At 38.4% G+C, this 6973-nt stretch overlaps 1 long non-coding RNA gene across 2 annotated transcripts in view; it reads right to left on the bottom strand.

Annotated features, from left to right (window-relative positions):
* LOC109384369 (uncharacterized) overlaps positions 1-4201 on the bottom strand; it is a 12009-nt gene extending 7808 nt beyond the window's left edge. The window contains exons 1-3 of one of the 2 annotated variants that reach the window (XR_002124386.1): positions 3959-4201; positions 3767-3863; positions 997-1167 (exon numbers count right to left, since the gene is read on the bottom strand). This is a non-coding gene — a long non-coding RNA (uncharacterized LOC109384369). The remainder of the gene's footprint in view (positions 1-996; positions 1168-3766; positions 3864-3958) is intronic. The other variant, XR_002124387.1, reaches the window with a different exon arrangement.
* Between the last annotated feature and the right edge of the window lie 2772 nt (positions 4202-6973).

Below are 6973 nucleotides of genomic sequence, written 5' to 3'. Positions count from 1 at the left end.
CCTGCCTGCCTGCCTTCCTTCCTTTCTTCTTAATGATGGCAAAAAAAATAGACATATTTCTACCCATGACAGGAAGCAGTACCTGGATAGATATTCCCTAGACCCTGACTAGAATGTAATTTCTTTAGCGTCACGATGAGCTGCCATAGAGTAAATCACTAGAGCATTCAAATACTTTTGCTTCCTAGAACAGACCCCACCACACCCACCAGGTGGATTTCCTCACTGTTTTTTGATGTAACGTGCTCATTCCGAGTTCCAGGACTTTGTAGAATGCTCCTTCCTCCTCTTTTCTCTGCCCAGGGCTCACTTCATTTGAGAAGGCTTCCCCCATTCTCATCAGCTCATCACTGTGTCCTTCTCTCAATTCCCCTAACACTGTCTGAATTGTTCTTCGTAGAACTTAATTCTACTCTTTTTCTCTTTCCTGAATTTTGAGCTCTTATAAACCACAGAACAAGGTTTGCGTCTTATTCTGGGGAGTTGTGATATCCTAGGTTCATATTAGGCATTGAATAGGCAACTGATGAATGTTTGCTCAAACAGCCCAAAAAAATCATCTAATTTTTGGTGGTACTCCAAGGTTTGATGAAGAGCAAGATAGCAGGATGGAAAGCACATGAATATCAAGTCAGACAGAATTTTCTAATCTCCCTTGGCTTCCTTTTTGTTTTTTTGTTTTCTGGTAAATAGCAATAAAAAGCCCTAACTTGCCAAGTTGTCAGAATTAGAAATGATAAATGTGAAATACCAAGTACAGTGCTTTCTCTAGTAGGTTCTCAATAAATGGAAGTTGTTATTGGTTACGTACCAAGACCCAGAAAAATTATTATTTTGTATTAGATTGTCAAACAGATTAAAGGGTGTTGAGATTTCTCTTATTAAAGGAAAATAAAATTATTGAGTAACATTATTAGAACTTGTGATGGGAGAATTCTAGAGGGAAAATGTTGCAGTGTGTCACAGGCTTGTCTGTGTGACTTTTTCTTTACTTACCATCCTGAGGGCAGGCCTGGGGTTTTCTGCACAGTGAATACAGCAGCAGCCACATCTTCATAATGAAAGGTTTTTGAGTATATTCCTCTGCAAATCATTCATTCTGTTCTCATGATCTGTCAGTCTTCTCTAGTACTCTGGCCTGATGTCAGATGAAGAAGATAAACAATTCTGAAACATACCAAACAGAGATTTTAAAGGCATTTAATATATAACCATTTACCTTGAGTCAAATGACTGGTTTTAGTTAAAATATATGCTTTATATCCACCATGTGGTAATGTTCTTTTTTTATCATTATTAGTTTCAGGTGTACAAAACAATACGACAGTTATACTTTTCACCCCTCACAAAGTGACAACCCCCCTCCTCCAGCCCACTCCCCCACCCCAACCGATATCACATGTGATAATGTTCTGGATCCATAACCTCCTCTGTGTTTTCCTCAGTGGAACTAATGCCAAAATCTGTTCATTAAGTGTAAACCAACATAATTGCTACTTAATTAGCTCTAACCTAAACTCAGATTTATATGGTCCTTTTATTTTCAGCTACTCCAGCAAATGATGAATCTGAAATGTTCTGGCTGTTGAGAGAACCTGTAGCTAGAATTCAGGTGAGTACCCTATAAAAGAAGAGAGTTCTCTTCAAGAGTCATAATAATAACCTGGTGAACAACTTATTTTATAAAGCACTGAAGACAAGGTCTGTATGGCTCAAGGACAGAAATCTACAAAGAACTGACTTGTTACCTATTCTTGAATGAGTCATATGTCCTTGCCCCCTTGTGGTTTCCCCATTTGTAAAAATAAGGGTGACAGTTTTTAAAAGGTATTACCATGAGGTCTAAATAGATGACTAGTGTAGTGATTGAAGACACTGGCTTGGAGTCAGAAAGACCTGGGCTTGAATCCTGGCTGTGCTACTACTTATCAACTGTCACACTGAACAGAGAACCTCTTTATGTCTTACTTTTCTCATTTGTCAAATGGGGGTAATTAGTGTTCCTATCTCACAGGGTCATTGTGAAGATTCAATACGGTACCTGGAACATCACAAGAACTCAATAATTATTAGCTATTATTTGTAAAGTACTATAAGCTTCTTATAGAAAAAAAAACCCATATAATTCAAAATCCAAATTATTTAACTGGCAGATAGGTTTGGAAGGGCATTTTCAGTTTTAAAAAGATTTTAAATAGGCTTTCATTTTAAATAAGTACTGCCTGCCAAATTACCTGATAATTCAGTTGATTCACAGACTTTCTGATTATTTTTATATGCTTGTAGAATTGCAGCCACCAGGATTAGGGGTGTATCACATTTATCTGCAAGATAACAGTGCTCCCTCTATCTTGATAGTTTTACTCTGAGATCCTGGGACTGGGTCAAGTGAAAGAGAAAATTATTCAGTTTTCTGAATAATTCAATCAAGTCCTGAACTATTCAGCCTTTACTGTTCTTTGAGATTCTCACCCGTATTCATTTTTTTCAATATTGTAAACTGCAAATGAATAATCTTAACTGCTCAGGTTTTCATTTGTGAATGAGACCTGGACAGAAGCTTTATAAGTAACTGAAAAATAATTATTGAAAGATAGGGTTTTCTTTGGTTTGAACTGTTGCATACAGGGGTTAAGACGCTTCAGAAGAAGATCTAGTCAACTAGAATACTCTGATGCACAGATACTGAGAGACTAAGCCCAGCCCAGAGGGGGTTGGAAATCAAGAGAAAGCAGAAGTGGGAGAGGGTGGGGCAAAGAGAGACTGGGTCAAGACAGCGAATGGCAGCATAAATATATTGGGTCCTGGTTCTCAAAAGATCAGGTCATACAAGTGTCCTCGATATCTCCATTGCTGACCGTGATGAACAGAAGTAGCTTCTGGCTGCTCGTCTTCTCACTGCGCCCTCAGTGGCTGCCATCATCCAATCCCCTTCACTCGCTATTCCATGCCTTACACAACTGAGAACATGGAGCACTGGGGTTGTTTACTGTCAGAGTCACAGAATAAGGAATATTTGCGCTGAAAGCCAGACATTCCCAGGAATACAGCCTGATTGTGATATCCTCCACAACCTCTGAATACTTCTTTTGATATGGAAATCATCTCATGAATTATACAACAATAAGCATGCTTTCTAAAGTTTATTGAGGTGTAATTGACATACCATAAAATCTATCTATTTAAATGTACAACTGAATGACTTTTAAATAAATTAATAGAGCTGTGTAATCATTACCACAATCCAGTTTGAGAACATTTCCAACACCCCACAAAGATCTCTTACCCTTGTTTTTAGTTGATCCCCATTCCTGCCCCCAGTTCCAAGTAATCACCAATATGCTTTCTATCTCTATAGATTTGCCTTTTCTGTACATTTGAAGGGAATACGATATGCCCTTTGCATCTGGCTTCTTTCACTTAGCATAATGTGTCTGAGTTTCATCTATGAAGTTTGTATCAGTAGTTTGTTCCTTTTTATTGCTGAGTAGTTTTTCATTGTCCATGCACCAACTGATAGACATCTGAATTGCTTCTAATCTTTTGGCTGTTATAAATAATGCTGCTATGAACATTCATATATGCCTTTGTATAGGTATATCTCTTCCTTTCTCTTGGGCAGATTCCTAAGAGCAAAACTGCTGAGTGGGATGGTAGATTTAACTTAAGAAACTACCAAATTATTTTTCCAAGTGTAAAAGTATTTTACATTCCCATCAGCAATGTAAGATGGTTAGAGTTTCTCCACCTCTTTCCCAACACTTACTGTGGTCTGTCTTTTTAATTATATCCATTCAGGAGGATCATAAGCATTCTACAGTCACAAGAGTCCACTTATCAACGTGAAACTGGCCCTTTGATATCTGCATACACAGAAAAGGGATGCTTAGCTGCTGTTTCTTGTTTGGCCAATTAGAATAAATAAAACAAAACAAAAAAAACAAAAACTAGCACTTACTTGTGGGTGGGAGTTGAGGCTTGGTGCTAAGGGAGTCTTTTCCCTCCAGCCAACTGGCCAGCTGCCTCTCCTGTACAGCTCCTCCTCTGCTCCAGCAAACTGAAGCAGATCCCTTTAAGGAGAAGCCTCTCAGGGCCCATGGTGTTATTTAAAAAAACAAAACAAAAGCAAGCAAACAAATAAATTCAGGGAGGTCATTTATTCTTGATCTTCTTCCCCAAAATGATGGGATTGAGTGATAAGTAATGCAGGCAGAGGAGAAGAATGCAAAGAACCCAACATTTGTCAGCTGTCCTCATACTGAGTATGAGAGAAGCATTTTCATATTTTTCATATGAAATTCTTATAATCCTTGAGATAATTTTATAATCACCATTTCCCAGGTGAAGGTGTGAAGGTTCAGACAGGTTAGGGGAATTGTACAAGGTCACACAATAAGTGAAGCTGGGATTCAAGCCCAGGTCATTGAGTTCAATTTTATTTCACTATGCCAACTGAGAAGAAATACACAAAGGACAATTCTAATGAACAGGGGGATAAAAGTTAACGTGAATGTTAACTAATGAGAAAATATAACAAGGAGATTTTTATCATGGTCAATTATTATACCTAAACTATACTGCCGACAGCTATCTTGTGGTACAGGGCTTCTATTTCCACACTTTGGTGCCATATGCGTACACGGAGTTCGAACCCTGGGGACTAAGACTCAAACCGGCAGCATTAGGAGGAATGGGGAGGAGTTCTAGTCCCGCTTACTGAAAAGGCATTTTGATTTTCTCCCAGCTGAGAAAATATTATTCATTCTGAGCACCCGCCCAGAGAGTGCAGAGAAAATCCAGAGACATTTTAACCACCAAGGGTGAGAAACAAGCTTCCAGAATTAAACTGGCACATTTTTAGAGTAATCATTCTGCTTCCTTTGGGTAAGCGGAATCTTGACTAATGTCATTCCACCCACCACCACCTGGCATCCCTGCGTGGTGGCGGTCACAGCAGAACATAGACAGAGTAGGACATTTAGAAGGAGTTACAGGGCACTTGGAGGAAGTGTCTCAAAGAAACACTTTTGGGTTCCCCAGTGGAGGCCTCCTTAAACTCTGCCTTGAAAAATATTTATATGTCTCTTACCTCATTTTTTTTCATAAATGTTTATATGGTCATCATGAAAGAAAAAGTGACAGCTCATGTTTAGGATGTCTAGTTTCGAGAGAAACGGCACTGTTTCCCTTTAGTTCTTCTATTCCTTAGAGCATGGAGTTAGGGGTTGTTCATGATTAGGTTGGAAATGTGGTAAGAAGGATGGGGGATAGGTGATGAAAACATGAGTCATATACTGTGAAATTATTTTTTTCTCTAACAACAGCCAACACAAATTCTGGTAATTGGGGATTATTTGGATTCTTACCAATTAAATCTTCAAATTTTAGGGCTTTAAATTAAATCCTGACTCTGGCAGTAGCTTGTTACTCAGCTCATATCATGTACTTAATAGCATTTATCTTTGGAAATAAAAATACCAGTTTTATACCACTGGATCTAAGAGTGAGGAAAAAAACAGCAAAAGTGATTACAAGGTATTTGCCAGATTTACAAGGTATTTTCTTATTGGTGTACCTACTAAAATCAGTACTAATAGTAGCATAAATCAATGCACTTACCCAATTGTGTTCTAAGAGATGTTAACAGGCGATCTGTGGTAGGGGAAAAACCCAATTCCGTAAGTTTGGGAAACAGTGAATGAAATGTGTGCAGCACCAAAGAGCATTTAATGTATTCAGTGTGCATTATGAGCCTCCAAGAGGGGGATGCTGTATGGGGTATTTCCCGAGCTGCTTGAAAAGAAAAACTGTTAGTCACAGGAATATTTCGTAAAACATTATGGGGAAAGATGGCCCAGAAGATTAGCAGTTGCTTTAGGAGTAGAGTTTCTTGCCTATCTAAAGTTCACATGCCCAGGCAGCTCTTTCTATCTCACCCATATCCTGTCTTGCTAATATCTCCCATAAGGACCCAGACTGGTAAACACATGGAACATAGAAATATATTGAAAAAGGAATATCTATGACCCATTCCAAATCTGAATTGTCTTCTGAAAGCCTAAAAGCCAGCCTGATTGGGGCATTCTCTGGTTAATGGTGGTTTCATGTGAAAGGGGGATTCTTCATTAAAAGAATAACATTAACTTATATAATAACTAAATGGAATGTATGGAACTTGTTTGGATCTGGATTCCAATTAACCAACTGTAAGAAGACATTTTGGAGATAAGTGGAAAGTTTTGAAGGCTAAGGCATTCGGTTAGGTGTGATAATGGTGATGATGGCATCTGGTTATATAACAAAATGCCAGGTTTATTTAAGGATGCATACTTAAGTGTTTAGTGTGAAATATGATGCTAGGATTTGCTTTAAAAATACTTTAAAAAAGAGATGAAGCAAATATGGCAAAATATGAATAACTGTTCAATTTAAGTAATGGGATATAGGGAGGTTTTTTTGCAATAGTTTTCTGTAGGTTTGAATTTTTTGATGATGACAGCTTTTTTTCTAAATGCAGATTTATCAGTCCCAAATCTACTAGATTGAACTCTCTGGAGATTGGGCCTAGGAGTCTGCTAGTTTCCCTCTTCCTCTCTTGCTGTTCTGTTTTTAATCACACTGTCAGGGTTTTTTAGTTGGGTACCTTCTAGCCGTTACACCTTGCCCAGTCATTCATAGCCTGGTACTTAGTTTTCTTAAGAGTTTACAAAGCAGTGATGTAGGCTGTGAGGTAGTTTTAATATAGCAAACAACCTATTGCCCAGATGCGCAGGTTGAGGCTGCAGATGCTAACTAGGTCAACCATTTCATTAAACACGTAAGTTTAACATGGCTTGTTGTTACTGCTTAGTTGTTGTTGTTTTTTTAAAGATTTTTATTGGGGAATTGGGGGATGGGAACAGTGCTGGGGAATCAGGGGAAGGGGAACAGACAAGTTGCTGTCCTTTTGTTCTTCAGTCTAGTTGTGGAGGAC

This window comes from Hipposideros armiger, unplaced genomic scaffold (assembly GCF_001890085.2).
Source record: "Hipposideros armiger isolate ML-2016 unplaced genomic scaffold, ASM189008v1 scaffold_5, whole genome shotgun sequence".
Taxonomy (NCBI): Eukaryota; Metazoa; Chordata; class Mammalia; order Chiroptera; family Hipposideridae; genus Hipposideros; species Hipposideros armiger.
Note: the sequence above shows the minus strand (reverse complement) of the source record. Positions and strands in the feature narration are given on the sequence as shown.